The sequence below is a fragment of the Staurois parvus genome, unplaced genomic scaffold (genome assembly GCF_062004578.1).
Source record: "Staurois parvus isolate SC_StPar_1 unplaced genomic scaffold, SC_StPar_1.0 ptg000336l, whole genome shotgun sequence".
Lineage (NCBI taxonomy): Eukaryota > Metazoa > Chordata > Amphibia > Anura > Ranidae > Staurois > Staurois parvus.
In genome coordinates this window covers 1,033,150-1,055,646 of record NW_028318132.1, presented here as the reverse complement: position 1 = coordinate 1,055,646, position 22,497 = coordinate 1,033,150, and positions in this window count along the sequence as shown.

Genomic DNA, 22,497 nt, shown 5'->3' with positions numbered 1-22,497 from the left:
GAAGTACAGTGGACTAACACCAGCAGATGAAATGGCTCCCCAAATCAACACAGACTGTGGAAACTTCACACTGGACTTCAAGCATCTTGCAGTGTGTGCCTCTCCATTCTTCCTCCATACTCTGGGTCCTTGCTTTCCAAATGAGATGCAAAAGTTGCTCTCATAAGAAAAGAGGACTTTGGACCACTGAGCAACATACCAGGTCTGTTTTTCTTTAGCCCAGGTAAGACGCTTCTGACGTTGTTTGCTGTTCAGGAGCTGCTTGACAAGAGGAATATGACATTTGAAGCCCATGTCCATGATCCGTCTGTGTGTGGTGGCTCTTGATGCACTGACTCCAGCCTCAGTCCACTCCTTGTGAAAGTCCTCAACACTTTTGAATGGCCTTTTCCTGACAATCCTCTCCAGGCTGTGGTCATCCCTGCTGCTTGTGCATCTTTTTCTTCCACACTTTTCCCTTCCACTTAACTTTCTATTAATGTGCTTTGATACAGCACTTTGGAAACATCCAACTTCTTTTGCAATTACCTTTTGTGGCTTTCCCTCCTTATGGAGGGTGTCAATGATGGTTTTCTGTACAACTGTCAGGTCAGCCGTCCTTCCCATGATTGTGATTCCTATTGAACCAGACTGAGAGACCATTTAAAGGCTCAGGGACCCTTTGCAGGTGTTATGGCTTAATTAGCTGATTAGAGTGGAACACCTTGAGCCTAGAATATTGCACCTTTTTACAATATTCTAATTTTCTGAGATTGTGGATGTGGGGTTTTCATGACCTGTAAGCCATAATCATAACAATTATGACAAATCACGGCTTGAACTATCTTGCTTTGCATGTAATGAGTCTATCTCATATATTAGTTTCACCTTTTAAGTTGCATTACTGAAATAAATGAACTTTTGTACGATATTCTAATTTTTCGAGTTTCACCTGTAAATTCTATAAATGTAGACTAAAGACAAAACAGAAACAAATTGGCATTTTCTTTTATGTTACTCTATTGGTGTTCCAGTTTAAAAGAGGACTATATACTTTTTGAAAGAACTTTCACAAAAATTGCAGGTACTAGAACAAACATATAAATGACATCAGAAACTAGCCTAAAGAAAGTAGGGATGCTTGTATAAACTTTTATGGCAAGAATACAGTCATATGAGAAATTCCATCAGCTTTCCTAAAAAATCTTTTAATGATTTCTAAATAATACTTTCTCATTCTGTATCCTCATATGATGAGTGATAAAGCTGTTTTCGTGTAACTCATTTGGTCAACTAGAGTTTGCACAAGCAAGGATCTAATATGCTTATCATTAGAGGGGTGTTAAATGTCCATATTTAGCCCATTAGTTATGCTATCACTGATTTGCAACAGGGCACATAATCTTTTTAACACCTTCAGCACCAGAGCATGTCTAATCTCCAAAGGGGTTAAGTGCATGTTGTTTGTATTTATGAAGCAGTCCTGGAGAACATGCTGATGACAAGCATTTAAAAGCTCTGTCTTTGTGTATCTAGAGGATTATGGGGAGAGGAGCCTTAAATGGAAATGCCAGGCACAGAACAGCACGGATAACTATGAACCCACAGTGAGTACAAACAGCTATTAGAGATAAGAGGAAAGCAGTGTGAATAGCAAAACATCAGGTGTGGGGAGAGATAGGGCCGAGTTATAGGTATTTAACTAATGAGCGGAAAAAGCAAACACGGGAAAATTAATAGTGTTCAATAAAAACAGCTTTCAGGCAAACCTTATCTCCTTAATAAAGATTCTGGACACAGGCCTTATTGTGGGCTCCCTTGATTTTCCCTTTATTTCTTCTTATCTTACTTTCTTGGTAGGCTTCATGCCGGTCTGCAACATTTCCCAGAATGCTTTACATCTGAAAGAGCAACATAACTTTAAACCCTTAAAGCAGATGACCACTCAGGAAAAAAAATCATTATAAAGCTCACTCTTTCCATCCAGACAGGGATCCCAGCTGGGGTAATCTGAAATATTAATTTTTCTCTGTGTTGTTTTTCGTTACTGAACCAAATGCATTAGATATGGATTCAGGTGGAAGAAAGCACTAACTTTTGTAAACTGAGATTACCACATTTAGACTCATATAATCAAAAGTCCATGTAGTAATTAAAAATTCCACAGTCACTGCTCGATGTGTTTAAGATTTGATGTAATGGTTAATGGGTTTAGCTGAAAACTAGAATGATACTGGAGCAGTATAATAAAAGCAGAAGTCAAGGAACCACAAAATATACATTGTTTACTAGAGATCCTTCTAAACAGATGGAGAAATACCATACAACAAATTTGCAGTGTAAGGTCAAAAATGTAGCTATCCACTTTCCTGTTTCAAAAGATGCCACCTAGGAGTAAGGATTGTTGTAGAGGCTGTAGCTGGGAACATGTGCTATAGCCATATGACATTAGAGAAGATCAGGTACGTGGTGAAGATTGGAACATTATGAAGGCCTCTTGCACCTTCTGCACAACACTCCTAAAGGTGGAGATAGAGTGTGAAGGCACGAAGTAGTACGAGTGCTGGAGTAGCTGGCTGGTGATGTTCACTTCTTAGGTGGGTAGAGCTGGAAGTTGCAGTCCTTAGGGCAGGATGCTGAAGCAGTTGGGCACCAGTGCAGGAGATGGAATCAGAGCCAGGCATCGGTCAGCACCAGCCAGATGACAATGAACCAAATTGGCAGACAGAGCAAGTCCATGAGGCAAGCCAGGGTCAATAGCAGCCAAGCAAAGCAGCACAGAATCAGCAGGGAAAGACAAGTCCAGTAAACAAGTCGAGGTCAGAATAATCAGATGCACAAAGTGGAGGCAGGAGCAGAGCCAAAGTCCAAGGGAAAGCAGGGTCATATATGGGTAAGTGAGTGCAGTGGATAAAGTTTCAGGAACACAGGAACAAGCTGAAGACCATTCAGAAACTTCTAAAGTGGCAGACCAGTTTAAATAGGCCGCTGCGCACCAAGTGTGAGAGCTAATTGCTATGCGCACATGCATGTGTGCACAGACAACTAGAATAATATATATCTAACATTGCCCCTTTGCTTAAAAGTACAAGCATGAGCACAATACACATGCACATGAGCCTGAGCATAGGTCTGCACTGGTTTCTTGGTGCTGGGAATCTGGTTTACCCTACAATCTGCTCTCAATCAACCTCTATAATTGGAGGAAGATGCAGAAAGGTGCTGATATTTCTGGAGGGTTCTGGCACCAGCAGTGGTGCAGAAAGTGTTATTCTATAACATTGCCACCATTTTGGCACATAGGAGCAATTGCCCAATTCAATAACAAGATTTAGTGTCTGTTGAGAGTTGCTGCAGAATAATAGTTTAACAGGTAAGGCAAAATGATTTCAGGTTAAGATTGCTACAAATAAAGACACATGTCTTGATTCCAAATATTAATTTTTTGTATCTCTGTTTCATAACACTAACCTTCAAACTTAATCCCTAGGGGCCCACTGACATCATTTTTCATGGCATTCCACTGCAGTATTATAGTAGTGGGCAATGCACCTGCACATGCCATGAGTTGTGGTGCACTGCATTAAAAAAGGGTCACATCCATTAAGTTGTTCTGCCAGCCCATTAAAAATGAATAGGCTTCCTTAATGCGGCATGTTTTAATGCAAGATAAAGCATTGTATCATACCGCAATGCATTATCTGAATGAGTCCTAGGACTATCCCTGATGTCAACTAACACCAAATATTTCAGTTGTGGATATGTGTTTTAATTTTTTCTTTGTCCTAAGTTTGACAATAAGATACACTTTAACTAGCTTCTATACAGTTTTTGATTAATGTGCTTGAAGCATAACATAGCAATCAAACAGATCCATGTATTTATCTTAGAGGAATATGGAAAGCAGAGCTTTCTACAATGAAACAGCTTCACCCAGCATTGAAAGGAGCAGAAATTTCCAAAGGTCAAACATAAATGACATATGACGAATTCACTAAAGCATTATACATAGGGTATTTTCATTATCATTGTTGTCTGCTAAATTTTACAATCAAAAATGTATTTTCAAGTCACAAAATATTTATCATATGGATTCAGGGTTGTCTGATTTACAAACTGTCTGTAAATGTCCATTTCAGACAGAGGCTGCTCATAAATAATATGGCCGCAGACCCAATTTGGAACTGTGCATGTGCAGTTTTAAACTTGGGTGGGCTTTATACGGGTGAGGGTCTTGGTACCTTTTATGAATTGCAGAAGGGGGAAATGGGAATCTGGGACCACAGCTACTAATTCCAGGGATGTGCAGGCTGAGTTGGTGGTGCCTGGTGTTAAGCAGGGTTTCCCTGCTGATTCCCTGTGCCCTGGTCCTATCCAGGGTCCCTTGCAATTCCTCGCACCTTCAGCCCTGAAGAGGATAGAGGTAGTGATGAGGACCAAAGCAGAGAGAGCTGCCCGGGGGACCACGTCTGATTGCTGTGCACCCGAGTGAGCAATGAAGGAGGTAAAATCAGTGACAGCTCCAGCCAGGCCACACACAGTCTTTGCTGGGGTCCAATAAAAGGAGAGTCACCCCTTATATCAGTAACCCCCCCCACCTTAGTGTATTCACTCTGCAAAAGGTGGTCTGTGGTCACCATAACTCCTCCCACATCAGAGTTCTCACCATTCCCCTTAAATCAGTGTCCCCAAAGTTCCCCTTTACACCAGGGTTTGCAGGATTCCCCCATACAGTCTAAGGGAGAACACTGTGGACCCTGATGTAAAGGGGTACTCTGATGTAAAGGGCAATACTGCAGACCCTGATGTAACAGGAACTTTGATGTAAGAGGAATGCTGCAGCTCCAATCTAAAGGGGGGCTCTAGTGACAAGAGATCACTTTACATCAGAGTTCTCAACGTTACATCATGATCTGCAGTATTCACCGTTACCTAGGAGTTCACTTTTACATCAAGGTCCGCAGAGTTCCCCCTTGCACTGTAAGAGGGAATCCTACAGACTCTGATATAAGGGGGAACTATGTTAACTCTTGTGTAAAATACCCCTTTACATCAGAGTTTCCCTTTACTCCAGAGTCCACAGCATTTCTCTTACATCAGAGTCCTTAGTCTTCTCAATTACATCCACAGTCCACAGTTTTCCCTTTTACATCAGAGTCTGCAGAGTTCCCCCATGTAAAGAGGAAACCTGCAGACTCTGATGCTGGGTTATATTAACCCTACCTTCATGCAAAAAGAGAAATCATTTTTTTGCCTTTTGTTACACCTTAAGCACATTGATAATCACACTAGCTACATGTTTGTAGCTTAAACATTGATATTTACACTTACTAATGTTTTGAATGGTCAGTAAAAAAATTGCTCTTTCAGTAAATTTTTGTCATGTCAGCAAATTTCACTTCGGGAGGTTGGCAACCCCGTATAGATCATATAAAGGTGTTCCAACAATTGATAGCATATTCTTAGAACAGTGGATCTCTACCAGATGAAGCAGCATTCTAGTTAAAGTAGTCTGCTAGACAAATTTAGTTAGGTCCTCTGTAAGCAGAGGAGCATTGGTTTGATTGTTTTGGGCTGTTCAGTATCTCATAGTCTCATAGTCTCATAGGCTGTTGTTCTGCTACTTCTAGTATAGTGGGAGGGAGAGCAGCACAAGTAGCCTGAATATTTATGGGTCTCTGGCCAATCCCTGGGGAGGAATGCCCAGAAGGTGGAGGGAAAACCCATAAATATTCCGAGGCCTGGCAGCCAGGGTGCAATGTTCCAGGCTCCAACCTGCTGGAGGTGACCGCTTGTGCTGGGGGGCTATGCCCCTGGGGCACAGAGAGAGAGAGGGGAAGCCTCAGGAGACTTGTGTAGATATCAAGGTCCCAGCTAGGCTTAGCTGAGGTTCCTACCACAGAGAGAGCGAGAGCTTGAGTCAGAGTCTGGATAGAGCCAGGAGAGCAGGAGTGAGGAAGCTTCACTATTCTGGGACTTGATTGAGTACTTGATCCTGCTACAGAGTGAAGAGGTGACTGTGCTGTGTTTTACCTTACAACCCAATGCAGTGCAGTCAAGAGTCATGCAGTGCAGTCAAGACAGCCAGGAGTTTGCTTTACTGCCTAAGTGTGCCCTAGACTGATTCTTGAGCCAGAGGAAGAATGCTGAATGTGCCTGGTTGTGTATGCTGTGAGTGGGGGAAATTGACCCAAACTATCACAGGCTCCTGCAAGGGTAGCACTACACAAGCAACACTTGAGGAAAAATAAATGACTTTCTGAACTGTTAGCTAAGAATAAGGGTGACAATCACGTGAGAGTTCATCTTTTAAATACATCTGGATTTTTGATGTTGTTACATATGTAAGCACATACAGTATTAGATGGAAATTATATGGTAAATAATTTGTATTGTATTATATATTCACACATACCCGCCTCTCTGCTGAAAAATTGAACCTGTTTGCATAATTTGTACAGCACAGTTTGAATTTTATGGATATTTATCCATTATTGTATTCTTCAATATGTAGAGTAATATTGATGGACTGTAGGCAAAGGTGTGGGCGATTACTGTAAAACAAGAATGTTTTAATATAACTTATAATGAGTATTGATAAAATACAATACTTTTAAAAGTAAAGCTGGCCATAGATGGATTGCAAACTGATCAGTTCAGCAAGTCTGGATGAATTTCAATCCATCTATGGCTATTCCTACTTGAGAGAAGGAAGTCGATATATTGATTGGCTTCTCTTGAATGGGAATGTTGGAAACTTTTCCTTCACTGAGTGCAGCAGCCCCAATCAGTGTATTCTGACAGTGGAGGAGTCCGCACTGACCCTCCAAACGAAACAATGTGGGGGTTCCTCAAAACATCCTATACCAGACGTATATCTTTGATGAGGGTCTGCTATGAATTTTAAGGAGGGCGCCATAACAACCAATGACTGTGTATTCTAGCAAGCAGTGCCACTGCTGCTAGGATGCAAACAGCCACCAGTATACCACACAGTTTATTTGGTTGCTAGTGTACAAACAGCCACCAATATCCTGGCAACCAATGATGCTGTGCAGCTGCTTTCGCCCTAGCCACTGTGCAGCCCACACAGTGAGAAGTTGTTATTTAGTGGTAGTAGTTACCCCTTAAATCAGGGGTGGGCAACTGTGGCCCTGCAGCTGTTGGTGAACTACAAGTCCCATCATGCCTCTGCCTTTGGGAGTCATGCTTGTAACTGTCAGTTTTGCAATGCCTCATGGGGCTTGTAGTTCTACAACAGCTGGAGGGCCACAGTTGCCCACCCCTGCCCTAAATGAATGATGTCTGGCTGCACTAGCACGGATGAAGAGGCCAAATCTGGTCATCAATGTTGCTTGTTCGGCAAACTGCAGACAGGTAAAATTTGTTGCAAGCCCTGCATCACAGCAAACTTAAATCCTTAGCTGTGGTGGCAGCATTTGCGTATATTTTTCAGGTTAGCGACATTTCTTTGAAAGTACAAATATACCTGTTGATCTCGCCAGAGATGCAATGCTCCTGTCACCTCCTATCAGGTGAAAAAAGCACAAACATCCTTATCTTCTTCTGTAAGCCACTAATCCCATCAGTCTCATGTGATGGAGATGAACAATGGCAGACATGTCAGAAGTCCAGCCTAGGTGGCAACCATTGCTTCCGCTATACATACAATGAAGGTATGAACATAATCCCCCGAGGACAGGAAATGTTATTCAAGGGACATCCAGATGACTATAAAAAAAAAATCTCAACTCATCACATCTATGAAATGGTAATCTACAATATAGTGCATTACTGACTATGAGGTTAGATATGCTTCCAGGGATCGTTCATGTGCAGAGACCTACATTGTTCTGCACTTGAAAAAAGCAGGTCTCTGCAAAGGAATATAGAAAACAATTGTGTTCTATATTCCCCATTATCACCAAAATGGAGGAGAGAGGTCCAGAAAATTCCAGCATGTCTGCATTTTATTGCACTGCACTGGAGCTCTCCTGAAATCTTAGTCCAGCCATGCATGAACATGAATGAAATGTGGCATTCCAGTAAAGTAAAAGAAACAAAAAAAATAAATGTTAAACGGTGCCTTGTGGTGTGATAAAGGAAAGCAATGCTTCCATTGCCCATACAGTATGGGCACAAGCCTGCACAAGAAAGTGACTTATTTTTCTGTGCAGGCAAGTATAAATGAGTCCTTACACCTCAAATGGCAGTGGCTGCATTAAAGCAGTATTAAACCCAAAAGCAAATATTTATTCTATTGCAGCTTTCCAATTGTTAGATGTGATGGATTCATTAGTTTTCTTTTTTAGGCTTTCTTTTCTTTATTTTCATCTTGCGATCCATCCAGAAAGTCTGCTGTTTTTCAACAGAACAAGCTGTCCTGCAAATGTATCAGTTAGATTATTGAGACAAACCATTTGCCACTGGCAGAGATGCTTACAATGATCAGCTTTCATTTATTCATGTCCATCCAACACTCCCCTCCCCCCAGACTGACAATGCTGCTCTCCAGTTGTGCTACTATACTCCCTCATCCAGAGTGAGGGCACTCTAATACAGGAGGTGTGCTACTGGCCAGATCACCAGGTGAAATCCGAGGGAAAAAAGCCTAAGGAAAGAAAACTAATGTAGCCACCACATCTAATGACTGATAAGCTTCAATATATTACAATTTTGGTTTGGGGTTTAATACTGCTTTAATGGTCAACACTGCTGGCGATATATTACAAAAATATAATTAAGCCACCTGAAAGAATATCCTCTAAGGCAGGGTTTCTCAACCAGAGTTCCATGGAACACAAAGGTTCCTCCATAGGTTGCTAGGGATTCCTTGAGCAAGGACTCATTTTTTCCTCTCTGATAAGTTCCCACTGACACCATTGATCTTTTTAGCTATATGTAAGGGGGTAATTCTTCCCAATGGCCTCAAGTTTAAGAAGCATTTTTCCCACTGACCATCACACTACTGTATCATGAGTTGTAGATATAGGAATTTTTAGCAAGTGTTCCCTGAGACTGGAAATTTATTTTGAGAGTCCCCCTGTGTTGAAAAGGTTGAGAAAGTCTTCTCTAAGGTGATTTTGTACTTATGAATTCCACTTTACCTTTTATTATCTATGGTTTGCATTTCAATACAAGGTGCATACAAGAGTCAAGCCAATAGCACAATTAATACAAAATAGAATATATAAAATTATAATATATAAGTCCAAAAAAACTTTGGAATTTCAATCCCAAGCCAAAGGGGACACTTACAAAATTCGTAAATTTATTTCAAGTGATAGCAATCATGTAACATACCGGTTGCTTCTAGAGTGCCCTTGTCACTTACAATATGTGAGAAGAACAACAAGGAAACTTGCTGTAAGATAAGGTGAACACATCAGGAATATTAAAAAGGGCTTCAAACATCATAGTTTGTCCTATCATTTTAGGAAGTTGCATAACCGAGATCTTTGCTCAAGTTCTGTGGGATCGACAGAGTTGAGCCCCACTAGCGTGATGATGACATGAGGAAGTTGGTCTCACAGAATGAGACAAAGTGGATTCTTCAGTTAGGTTCATTGGGGGCTAAATGCTGATATAGATCTAAACAGTTTTTTATCAAATTGGTAGTTTGAGGACGCTTTTTGATTAAATCTTTAACATTTTAAAATTTCTTATTTATTGTTTTCATTTTTTCTCATAATTTTTTTATTTAATTTTATTATTTTTTTCATTTTTTATGTTGATTAATACTAGTTTTTATTTTGTTATAAATTTATTATTTTTGTAATTATTATTTTGAGTACTTTTCTTTCTTTTTGTATTATATATATATATATATATATATATATATATATATATATATATATATATATATATAAAATTTATTTTTCATTTATTTTTATATTTATTTTATATTTTTTGGTTAATAAATAAGAAAGCTTTTTTGGTTATTTTCATTCTTTATTATTACACTTATGATATTTCATTGGTTCTGTTTAATTTATTTATTATTTTGGTCCATGGAATTTTAATTATTGGTCCTAATGACATTGTACTATCTATGGTGGTTACTGTGATCGGAGGTGAATTGACAGCAGGGATGTTTACCTCTTTGTTAATAATGGGGATGCTGAGATCGAAGCTGGTGTCAATGTGTCCGCCCTTTAAGATCTGAGCAAATGAGGAGCGATTGGGAAGTATATATTTAGATCGAGAACCAGAGTTTCCTGTCCGTGACGACACCTTGTAGGAGGGGCAAAACGCGTTGATGTAACTTCCAGTTCCAACCTTGAACATGTGACGTCATATCCGGTGAGTGGAACACATGGTGATGCGCCATTCTGCGGCCATCTTTTGTGTGGGAAAGACAATCTGATTTCCCCACTACTGCCAGTTATTCTCTGCCAATGCTGGTTAATTGTGTCTGCTTTGCTGGAAATCTCAGAGGGGCTGTTGTAGCCTGCCTAAGGAGCACTCATCTAATCATAAAAGTTATTCAATTTTAAAATGTGAGTGTGTTGGAGGCATCACTATAATATTAAAAAGTTTTTTATGCATGCTGTTTGGTTATCCTTTCTTTTGCATTTTCCTCCATCCATCCATGAGCGAGAGTTTGGAGAAAATCAAGGAGGAATAATTAGCGGCGGATTGGGAGGCTTTCATGTTTATATAACTTGGTTATAAATTCATTGAATCACCTTCATCCATCCATCCATGAGTGAGAGCTTGGAGGAAGTTAAGGAGGGATCATTAATAAATAACACAAAAAACAGCGCAAAAATTAAATAAATAAAAATAATCACAAATAAATAAATGTCCGTGCAAAAATATATATATAATATTTCAAACATAAGTCCTTATTTTCCCAAAAGGATTTTCAAAACAATGTTCCAAAATGTGCTTCCACCTAATCACCACGTGAAAAATAATATTGACCGCACTCACCAGATGGAGGTGAGTAATAAGCCTCATAGGATATAAGGGATCCTATAGCCCCTCAGGAGGAACTCAAATCGCCTTCACCCTGCTTAGATACAGCAATCGACTCCACTCTACTTCTCCATGGAATCCTCAATAATGTGCAAGGAAAGAAAGGCTACATAGTGTAATACTGTCACTCAATACCATATAAATCGATAGAATAAGGACACGCACATGTTTCAATAAAATAACAGGCCTTGTTTAATAGCCTCAAAGGCTTCAAAGGAACAAGTTTCCAAATTGTAAATATAGGGATCTCACGCTTTAAGGATCACTGTAGAGGATGACCAGCTTTCCACCTCAAAAATGGCTCCTTTGAAGCCTTTGAGGCTATTAAACAAGGCCTGTTATTTTATTGAAACATGTGAGTGTCCTTATTCTATGGATTTATATGGTATTGAGTGGCAGTATTACACTATGTAGCCTTTCTTTCCTTGCACATTATTGAGGATTCCATGGAGAAGTAGAGTGGAGTCGATTGCTGTATCTGAGCAGGGTGAAGGCGATTTGAGTTCCTCCTGAGGGGCTATAGGATCCCTTATATCCTATGAGGCTTATTACTCACCTCCATCTGGTGAGTGCGGTCAATATTATTTTTCACGTGGTGATTAGGTGGAAGCACATTTTGGAACATTGTTTTGAAAATCCTTTTGGGAAAATAAGGACTTATGTTTGAAATATTATATATATATTTTTGCACGGACATTTATTTATTTGTGATTATTTTTGTTATTTAATTTTTGCGCTGTTTTTGTGTTATTTATTATTGGTGGTTTTCACTGGTGCACAGCTGCATAATTGTATACTTTCTTTGATTGGCGCTGGGATTTTTTTAGTTTGAAGGAGGGATCATTATCGGTTGTTTGGGAGGTTTTTATGTCCATGTAAGCTGGTTATAAATCTACCCAACGTGAGTGCCATGAAGGTCATTTAATATTTTTTTCTGAGCCTCATACAGTATCACACTATTGGCATTTTCTTTTCTATTTTTTATATGTGGAATCGTTTTTGGAAGGAGATTCAATAAGGAATTGACAACAGGAAAAACATCTGAGGAGACTACACCCCACCTCTAAGCCTGTTTTGATTCTCAAAGCTGTATCAGGTTGAGAACCCACTTTATCTGGTGAGTGTGGGGGAAATGATTCACCACTGATGATGTGAGCACGCTGAAAAATTTATGAAATAGTCTTTTTTCTTTCTTTCACTTTTTTTATCACTTTTTTTGGGGCACTGGACTTTAATTTGGGACTTTTCTTGGACTTATATATTATAATTTTATATATTTTATTATTTGTGCTGTGTTACATTATGAGTTTTGTTTGATGTTTTGTCATTTTTTGAACAGCAGCATTTATTTTTGATTGTTATTTCTTTGGCACAAGGTTTCAATTTATCAAGAGTCAAGCCAAGTTTGCTCATTACATAAGAAGGGTCTGTGTCTTGCTTTGTATTGCTACACAGGAATTAGACTCAATTTATGAAGTTTTACACAAAGATAAATATCTTCAATTTCAGCCATGTGACTGTAATTTTCAAATATCATTGGATTTAGCTGAGAATAACTGTCACTTTAAAAAAAAAAAAACAGGATCTTTAGCCTGGGGTGTTAGCTTTGTGAATTGAGACTATTGTGTTTTACTATTTACCATTCCAATGCAAGATTATAATTCTGCTTAAAAACAATAGTCTCTTTGAGTAAGTTTTATTAACCACTTCCCATCCGGCCATTGTATATAAACGGCCGCACGGTGGCAGTGCAGGGGCGGGTTGCCATTCATAAATGATGCCCGCCATTTTGGACCGTGCACGCTCCCTGGGAGCGTGCGGCACCGTGATCCGGAGGACACAGCGGAACACCGATTGCTGTACGGGACATCTGTGTGAGGTCCCGATCATGTGATCATTGATTGGCCAATCAGTGATCACATGAATAGGTGTAAGCAAGATGTCACTTCTGACATCATTGCTTACTACTAGTGAAATCTGTGAATTATCACAGAGATCACATGGTACAAGGCTATTCACAAGAGCCTTGTATCATGTGACAAGCTGTGACCAATCACAGCTCACACAGTATTTCTCAATGGCTGCAAGAATGCAGCCAGAGTGAATGAGAAAATATTGCTTTTACAGCCTTTATGGGTGTAAAAGCAATCAGTGTAAAAAAAAAATCTTCATTATGCTAGGATGACAGTGTGTTAAAAAAAACATAAATAATAATATAAAAAAATAAAATAAAAATGTAAATTTTTTTTAAAAAATTATAATTTTTGGTTATAAACTAATTTTGGTTATTTTTTAACTAAAAAGATAACTGAATACAACTGAATGTTGGCCAAGATTTATGAAGAAATATTATTTATTTGCAAAATTTTATAAGAAAAACACCTTTTCCAAATTTTTGGACGTTTTCATTTATATAGCAAAAACAATAAAAATCCCAGTGGTGAATAAATACCACCAAAATAAAGTTTTATCTGTCTCAAAAAAATTCTAAAAAATGTATATGGGTACAGTGTTGCATGACCGTGCAATTGTCATTCAAAGTGTGACAGCACTGAAAGCTGAAAATTGGTCTGGACAAGAAGGGGGTAAAAGTGTCTGGACATGAAGTGGTTAAGTGAGAAGAAAGTTATCTCAGCCCCATTGAACCTGTGTTCACTTTGAATACCCAACTATTTGCAGGGGAATTTAAAAAAAACAGTAATTTTCCTTGCATGTGGATGAATGATTGAAGTGAACAGAGCTTACTGTGCCAAGAAAACATTTTTCTCTTTTTGTAAATCAACCCCTTTATGTGTCTAACAGAGTTGATCTCAACAGCTGCTCAGCACAGATGGTAATTACATTCCCTGACTGACATACAACCACTAGAGGGAGAACCAAGAAATAAGTATATGAAATGCTATAATGAAAATATGGAACAGCAAGCATGCAAAAATAGCCAAAATCTCTACTCATTTAAATACTGTGCAGTTACATTCAAAGACTTAGTTAGCACAACAGAGGACAAAGCTCACAGTAAAAGGTGTACTTCTGAGTCCATTAACCTCATGGTGTACAACATAACAGTACATTCACTAAAATGTATGGCTTCAGCTAGGTATACGTGAATTTAATAGCTTGAACTAGGATTCAGAATGTTGTCACAGGAGGTTGAAATATTTTGTGATCCACATTCAAACAATTTTCTCATCATTGAACTCATAAAGGGGTTCTTGGAACAATAAAGTGCTGCTGGCTGCCATTCCCTATCCTATAGGGATCATTCCTGCCACTCTAAATGAACTTATCAGCTCCCCATATGTATTACGATTGCACAGCACCTTCCATGAGGACTAATTTGACATATAGTATTAGCTAAATACGTATTTCATGTTGGTCCAAATGTGAGCAGTTATGCAGGGCCAATCACCACTGGAGCAAATCTGGTAAATTCACATCTCTCTCTCTCTCTGTCTCTCTCTCTCTCTATGTAAATAAAACAATTTTTTATTATAACATGCATAATAATAAAGATGCAAACGTATATTTTTAGGAAATTCTTGTAGCATACAAAATGATATATAAGCTATAGAAGACAGACATAACACCCTAGGCAGACAACAGATGTCAGTGAACTCCGTCAAAGAGTCTTCCCTAATAACAAATAATGAGATACATATGAAAACTGCTATTTTGTGTGTGGTTCTTTTTTCTTGTATGTCACTGAGCAATATAGCTGCTGACTTGTATACAGAAGACTAAAGTTTTCATTTACAAAAAAAATTAAGGGGGATAAAGCCAGACAAAGTGATAGTACAGAAGTAAAACAGAAAAAAGAAGAAAAAAAAAGAAATAAAAAAGGAAAGAAATAAGATGAGAATGGTTTGGCGCTTTCCTTTCTTTGTGTAGGCTGAATGAAGCTGCTTTAAAGTTGTTCATATGATATAACAAGCCAGAAGGTTAATAATAAACAGAGGACAGAACTGTAAGGGATTTTTGTGGATTAGCTTTATGTCCATTTTGTAAAGTGCTGTGGAAACTGCTGGTGCTATCTATCTATCTATCTATTTATCTATCTATCTATCTATCTATCTATCTATCTATCTATCTATCTATCTATCTAGACAGTATATATCAATAATAATAATATTAATATATTTTATAATATAGATTACGTTTTTAAACCTGGGTCAATTTACTGACTGAGCAATAGGCAATAAGTACACATTTGACACCTGGTACAGAGTAAAAGCAGTATTTGTGTACCCCAATTGCTATGAATACATACCACTGGGCCCTATAGCACATGAGTCAGAAAAATACACATTACCCCCTTGCTCCATTAACCACTTTCCCTCCAGAGGATTTACCCCCCTTCCTGACCAGGCCATTTTTTGCGTTACGGCGCTGCGGTACTTTAACTGACAATTGCGCGATCATGCAATGGACCTTGTGCCACAATTACAGAATTAAAGAAGTGGTTTGCGTTACAGCGCTGCATTACTTTAACTGACAATTGCATAGTCATGCAACCCTGCACCCAAATTAAATGTATGTCCTTTTTTTCCCACGAATTGAGCTTTATTTTGGGGGTATTTGAATCGCCTATGCGCTTTTTATTTTTTGCGCTATAAAAAAAAAAGACCGACAATTTTGATTAAAAAAAATACATTTTGACTTTTTGCTATTAAACATGTCCAGTAAAAAAAATTTAAAAATCAAATTTTATCATAAATTTAGGCCAAAATGTATTCTGCTAAAAAAAATCCTAATACGTGTAAATTAATTGGTTTACATAAAAGTTATAGCATTTACAAATAGCAGTATATATACTGGTATTTTTTTTTCTACTAGTAATGGCAGCAATCGGCAACTTATAGCGGGACTGCGGCAGGCATTCTGACACTGGGGGGAAATGACTTGGTGTCACTGACATCCCCAGTGGCACCAACACAGTGATCAGTGCTAATAAAAAGCACTGACACTGTACTAATGGCACTGGGCAGGAAGGGGTTAACATGTGGGGCGATCAAAGGGTTAACTGTGTGCTGTTTTACTTTGTCTGTGTGTGTGTGCTCCATTGTAAGCACACTGCTTTCCATGGCTGTGCTGTGCACAGCCATGCAAAGCAGTGTGCACGAGCAGACAGAGAGGAGAACTGTTTTGTTTACAAACAGTTCTCCCCTCCATGCGTGGCAATCTAATCACTATAATTTTAATCACAGGCTGGGACCCGGTGATTGACAGTCACGGCCATGAATGGCGGTGCGAGTAGGACGCGCGTATGCTTCGTGCACGCCCCCTACCCGGAAATGCAAAATCATGTGTGTATATATATATATATATATATATATATATATATATATATATATATATATATGTATATATGCAGGGCCCTCAAATCCCTCTTGTATTGAACTGTATTGTTGCTGTATTGTCTCCCTTTATATTGTAAAGCGCTGAGCAAACTGTTGGCTCTATATAAATCCTGTATAATAATAATATGTGATTTATTAATATAATAAATCCTGTATAATAATTAATATGTGAGTATTTCTGCTATAGGGCGGACAGAAAGTGGTTAATATGGGCACATACTCCTGTCAATTTTCAGATGCATGCACACTTTAGTTTACATCTAGGTAGCAGAATGAGCCCATATGCAAACTTTGCTGTAGTCACAATGACATTTTTATTTATTTAAGATGTTTATAATGCATATGAAAAGTCTAAGCCAATGTTTCACATTTCTGTTGCCATTTAGGGTTTAAAAAGTGGTAGTAAATGGCTGCAGTGTTTTTACTGTCATGGATTCTATGCATGAAGGTAAAAAAACCTTCTGTGTGCTGCTCCCCTGACAGCCCCCTAATACTCACCTGAGCCCCTTGTTGATCCAATGATGTGCATGGAAGCCTCAGCTGTCCTGTGTCTCTCTTTCCTCAGTGGCTGAAACACAGCAGTGGGAACCATTGGCTCAACTGCTGTCAATCACAGCCAGTGAGCCAATGAGGAGAGAGTGGGGGGTTGGGGCTAAGCTATGGATCTATGTGTCTTATGGACACATAGAGAGGGGCTCGGGAGCGAGCACACACCAGTGCCCCTATAGCAAGGGGCACTGGTCAAAGGGGAGAAGCCAGGACTGCTGGCGGGGAACTCGAGAAGAAGATGATCAGGACTGTTCTGTGCAAAAGAGATAAGTTTGACATATTTGTTTTTTGTTTTTTTTTAAAGCTGAAGCTTTAATATCACTTTAGGTTATCTTTAGTAAAGAAAACAAGTACTGAATTTTAAATAGTGTACATAACAATTTTCTTATTACAAACATGTGGGGCTTCTCGGGTTAATAGAAGAGTATAAGATAGACATCTAGTTACAATAATGCAATTAAAACAGAATTCTTACATGTACTACCCCAAAGCAAAATAACTCATTTCAATAATTGCATTTTAAACAGGAATGATGTATCTTTTTTTAATGAACAGCTGCAGGATCTCTGATTTGCACATATCCAGCAGAGGGATAATTGATAAACTCTGTGATCAGGTGAATTGCAAAACCGTTAAAATCCAAATTCCAATTTTAAACTTTGCTGGGAATGTTACACTTTTAAGTGCCTAGTTTGGCTCAATGAGCTAAGAAAGTTAATCATTAGATTATAGTACTTTCATCATATCCTTCTGCATTATAAAAATGATTAGTACAACATTTGCTTGATTGAATGTATGTTATTTGATTGATAGTTCATTTTACTAATGGCTTACATATGTTTCAAAAGACCCCTCTCACACATCTATGCCTAAATTACACGTGGAATTCTGTGTCTGTGCTATATACAATCATATGTACTGTGTCTGTGCATCACTAATACAATTCATGTGCTTTTAATCTTTCACCCTGAGGCTAAACCATGGTTTTATGCAACCACATCTTTCAAAGAGTGAACATTTAATTAAATGTGCATATAGTGCCTTTAACATGCATTTTAAATGAGATAGGGGTACATTAGATGTAGATATACCCTCCCCTTTTCAAAACATATGCTCAGAAATGGACTTTGTGTACAGAAAACACATAGTAAAAATATAGCAAAGAACAAAATGCATGTTAATGTGGAAAACTGCAAGCAACTGCTGTATTTTCTCTATAGACTGTCCAATAAACTCTGGAACACCAATGACATGAGTACGCCCTGTGTCAAATATTTATTTGAAGATTTTTTTATCAATTTTTTTTTCTACAATGATTTTTTTTCATTGTAACATATGCATATGTTACAATAACAGCTTGGATCAAAAGTGTTATGGTCAATTATAAAATTTGTACAAGCAATGTGGTATAGATTTGGTCCACGGAAAACTATACAACGCCAAGCAGGTTAAACACAGATTTATTTAACCTAATCATTGATCACCTCACCACCCTTTGTGGGGTAACCCTTCCATACCTCATTTCAGATCTTTGCCTGACCCTCGTGTGGGCAAGATTTGGAATTAAAAATGTTGTAAGATACAACGTATCTCCTAGATTGTAAGCTCGAAAGAGCAGGGCCCTTGACCCCCTTGTGTATTGTTTTGTTACTGTATCATCTCATGTACTGTCCCCCACTATAATGTACAGCGCTGAGCAAACCTTTTAGCGCTATATAAATACTGTATAATAATAATAATAATTATGCCTGCTGGTATGCTACTGTCATTTCAGGACCTATACTCTATAAATAAATTACCCAGGTGGATGCACTTCCACTTCCTCCAAATTACACATTCTGATTGGTCCCAGTTCCCACAAACTCCTGTGCTTGAAACAGACTTGATTGAAGGTCTTCTGTCTCAAGACTCTCTTCTAGAGCCCCTCTCCTCCCTGTATCTAACTCTTCTCTTTGTAGATTCCCTCAAGATTGGTAGATTGTAGGGGCAGTGGAGAGCAAATATTCCGACATTGGACAGAGACGACTGGGAAGGCTGTCTTGAGAACTGCTCTAAACTTGCTATTTAATCTAGAGATGCATTGATCCAAACTAAGTTTTTGCATAGGTACATTTCAAAATAAGTTTTTATAAGTCTTTTAATTTTTTTCCAGGGTCAGCAGCCCATCTCTGCATACTACAGTAGTTTGGCCTGGTCACACTTTTGAGAGGCAGGGCACATCTGCCTTTTCTGTTTGGCAGTGGGCAAGCTATACAGCCAGAGCATGTGAAAGAGGTCATGGAGAGAACAACGTCTTCTCCCAGGGGAGGAGCAGTGCATTTTGCCCAGCAACTGCAAATGTGCCCTCTCCTTTTTTTTTTCTTGTTAAAAACTGCCTGGTCTCTTCCTCTTAAATTGAGGCCCTTTTTATGTTTAGAATGATGGCTATGTATATTCAGTTGATGAAATGTCTATAGCATTTAGTATTTAACTAATTAAGATATGTAAAATGTGCTTTTACATTTTTTTGTATATAAAAAAAAATCATATATTTTTATATACAATATTTTTTTTTATTAATAAAATAAATAGGTAATCTTTTTGGATGATACCTGCTGATTCCTTTACTGTTTTACTTATGCTTCCCAAATATACACACTTTTCATGACCATTGTGATTCAAATGCATTCTCCCTATTGGAATTTTTTTTCATTTTATATCATGGAGCAAAAGCAACAGGAGATTATGGAACACCGAAGGATGGACAGAAACATCAAAAACCCCACAATATATTGGAATAAATGAGTGATTATCTGTAACCAGTTCTTAACTCCAATTTACATATTCATTTTTTAGTGGGCTGACTCTTTATTGAGCATGATACATCTCTAGTTCCCATGTCACCTCCTCCCATGCTCGCCTCCAGGACTTCTCCCGAGCTTCTCCCATCCTATGGAATTCTCTGCCTCAATCTGTCCGGATGTCTCCTAATCTATCCACCTTTAGACGATCCCTGAAAACCTTTCTCTTTAAAGAAGTCTATTCTGCTTCCACCGAGTAAACTGCCATTTATTTCCTCCATCAGCTCATCCCCCCCACAGCTATTACCTTTTGTATCACTCAACCCTTCCCCTTAGATTGTAAGCTCTAACGAGCAGGGCCCTCTTTTTCCTCTTGTACCAAATTGTATTGCAACTGTAATATCTACCTTCATTTTGTAAAGCGCTGTACAAACTGTTGGGGCTAAATAAATCCTGAATAATAATAATAATAATAATATTACAACATTTAGGTGTTATTCAATGCATGAGGCCTCTTGCACACAGGATGTCAAAAATGCTACTTTTTCCTACCTCTAAACACCCCTCTATGTTAGCCTATGTTTCTATGCACATGCAGAAAAAAATGCACAATGAGGGCGTTCAGAAGACAAGCGCTTGTGGAAAGAATGCCAAATCCGTATAAATGTGTATTTATGTCCATTGAATTAATATTGTGGCCAATAGAATGCATTAATGCCAAACAAGCGAACTCGCATAAACGCGCATTAATATGCATTAATGCGCTTGCAAACATTAGGCGAGTTTCTTCAGCGGTGTCTAATTGAGGAAAAAAAATATCCTGTGTGTATGAGGCCTTAGAGAGAAAGACAAAGTATACAAATTGGAATTCAAGATCATTGTAACTACTGAACATCCAATTGTCTATAATCTGTCTGTAGTTTAAAAACAAGCTGTAGTTAAGGAAAAATGCAGTGTAACAACAATGTGTGGGTAGAAGTTGTCATTCTGTTCCGTGATAATCTAGTTCCTATCAGTGATGCAACAAATCCAATAACTATATGTTCCAACCTGATAATTTTCATGAAATTCTTTCAGAAAAATGAATAATACTAATTTCTGAATCATCTTGCCAAATGGGCTTCACACTTTTATAATAAAAAAAACCATGGTGGCTGGACTTTTTTGACATCTTGTGTCTAATTATAAATATAATGTAAAAATATTAATGAATTTTGAAATGGATGACTGCAGTCGTGAAATAATAATAGAGTTTTGTATATTATAAAAGCTGAGGATGCTGAATTATAGCTGATGTCAAAAAAAGAATAAAACACAATTCAAAATTCTGATGGCAGTCCAAGCAAATTTAGATAGAACTGAAGGATAAGTGTTTCTAAATTAGAAAGAGCAACCCCCTCACCCTAAGGCCTGTAGATTAATCCATTCACTTGCATCACACTCCTTGGGGTCTGCAGATAACCTATAATGCTTGCACTTAATGTCTGATATAGCACAGAAGGCATGCATCCCATCCCGCATGGAAGTCACATTGGGAGAAGCGGCTGTGTCCGTGGAGCCGCTGCGTCCCACATGGCCATATTTGGACAATGACATCAACACTATCTCTGCCCCTTCTTTTGCATAGCTGGAAAAAAAAACAGCACACAGATCCCCCACAATACATAACAGACCCCTCGGGGGCCAGTTAGATTTGTTAAACCCTAGTTATAGGATAAATTCACCTTTGGGAACATGGTACATGTTCCATCCGTTTTTAGGATAGAACATCTATCATGTTCGGCAATCTGTGCCCTCTGTGTGACAGCACACAGACCCCCCACAATACATAACAGCCCCCCTGGGGCCAGTTAGATTTGTTAACTCCTAGTTATAAAATAAATTCACCTTTGGGAACATAGTACATGTTCCCTCCATATTTAGGATAGAACATCTACCATGTTCAGCGATCCGTGCCCTTTGCGTGACAGCACACAGATTCCCCGCAATACCTAACACGTCTCTCGGGCCAGTTAGATTTGTTAACCCCTAGTTATAGGATAAATTCACCTTTGGTAACATGGTACATGTTCCCTCCATTTTTAGAATAGAACATCTAGCATGTTCAGCGATCCATGCCCTCTGTGTGACAGCACACAGACCACCCACAATACATAACAGCCCCCCTGGGGCCAGTTAGATTTGTTAACCCCTAGTTATAGGATAAATTCACATTTGGGAACATAGTACATGTTCCCTCCGTATTTAGGATAGAACATCTACCATGTTCAGCGATCCGTGCCCTTTGTGTGACAGCACACAGATTCCCCGCAATACATAACAGGCCCCTCGGGGCCTGTTAGATTTGTTAAATCCTAGTTATAGGATAAATTCACCTTTGGGAACATGGTACATGTTCCATCCATTTTTAGGATAGAACATCTATCATGTTTGGCGATCCGTGCTCTCTGTGTGACAGCACACAGACCCCCCACAATACATAACAGGCCCCTCTGGGCCAGTTAGATTTGTTAACCCCTAATTATAAGATAAATTCACCTTTGGGAACTTGGTACATGTTCCATACATCTTAGAATAGAACATGTACCATGTTCGGCGATCCGTGCCCTCTGTGTGACAGCAGTATGGAGAGAAGTTCCCCATACCAACTGTCACTTTTTGAAAAGAGCATGGAAAGTGTGGCGTTCCGCCCACATGGCCACAGCATTCATTCAAATAGTTCTATGAATGAATCAACTACAACTACTGAAATCCTTTTCCGGATGTCGGCTTGAAGTTCTCAATGAACTACCATGGTGCTGTGGAGCGCTCTGATAGTTCATTGATTCTTCCTATCCGTGTGAAACTGCCAT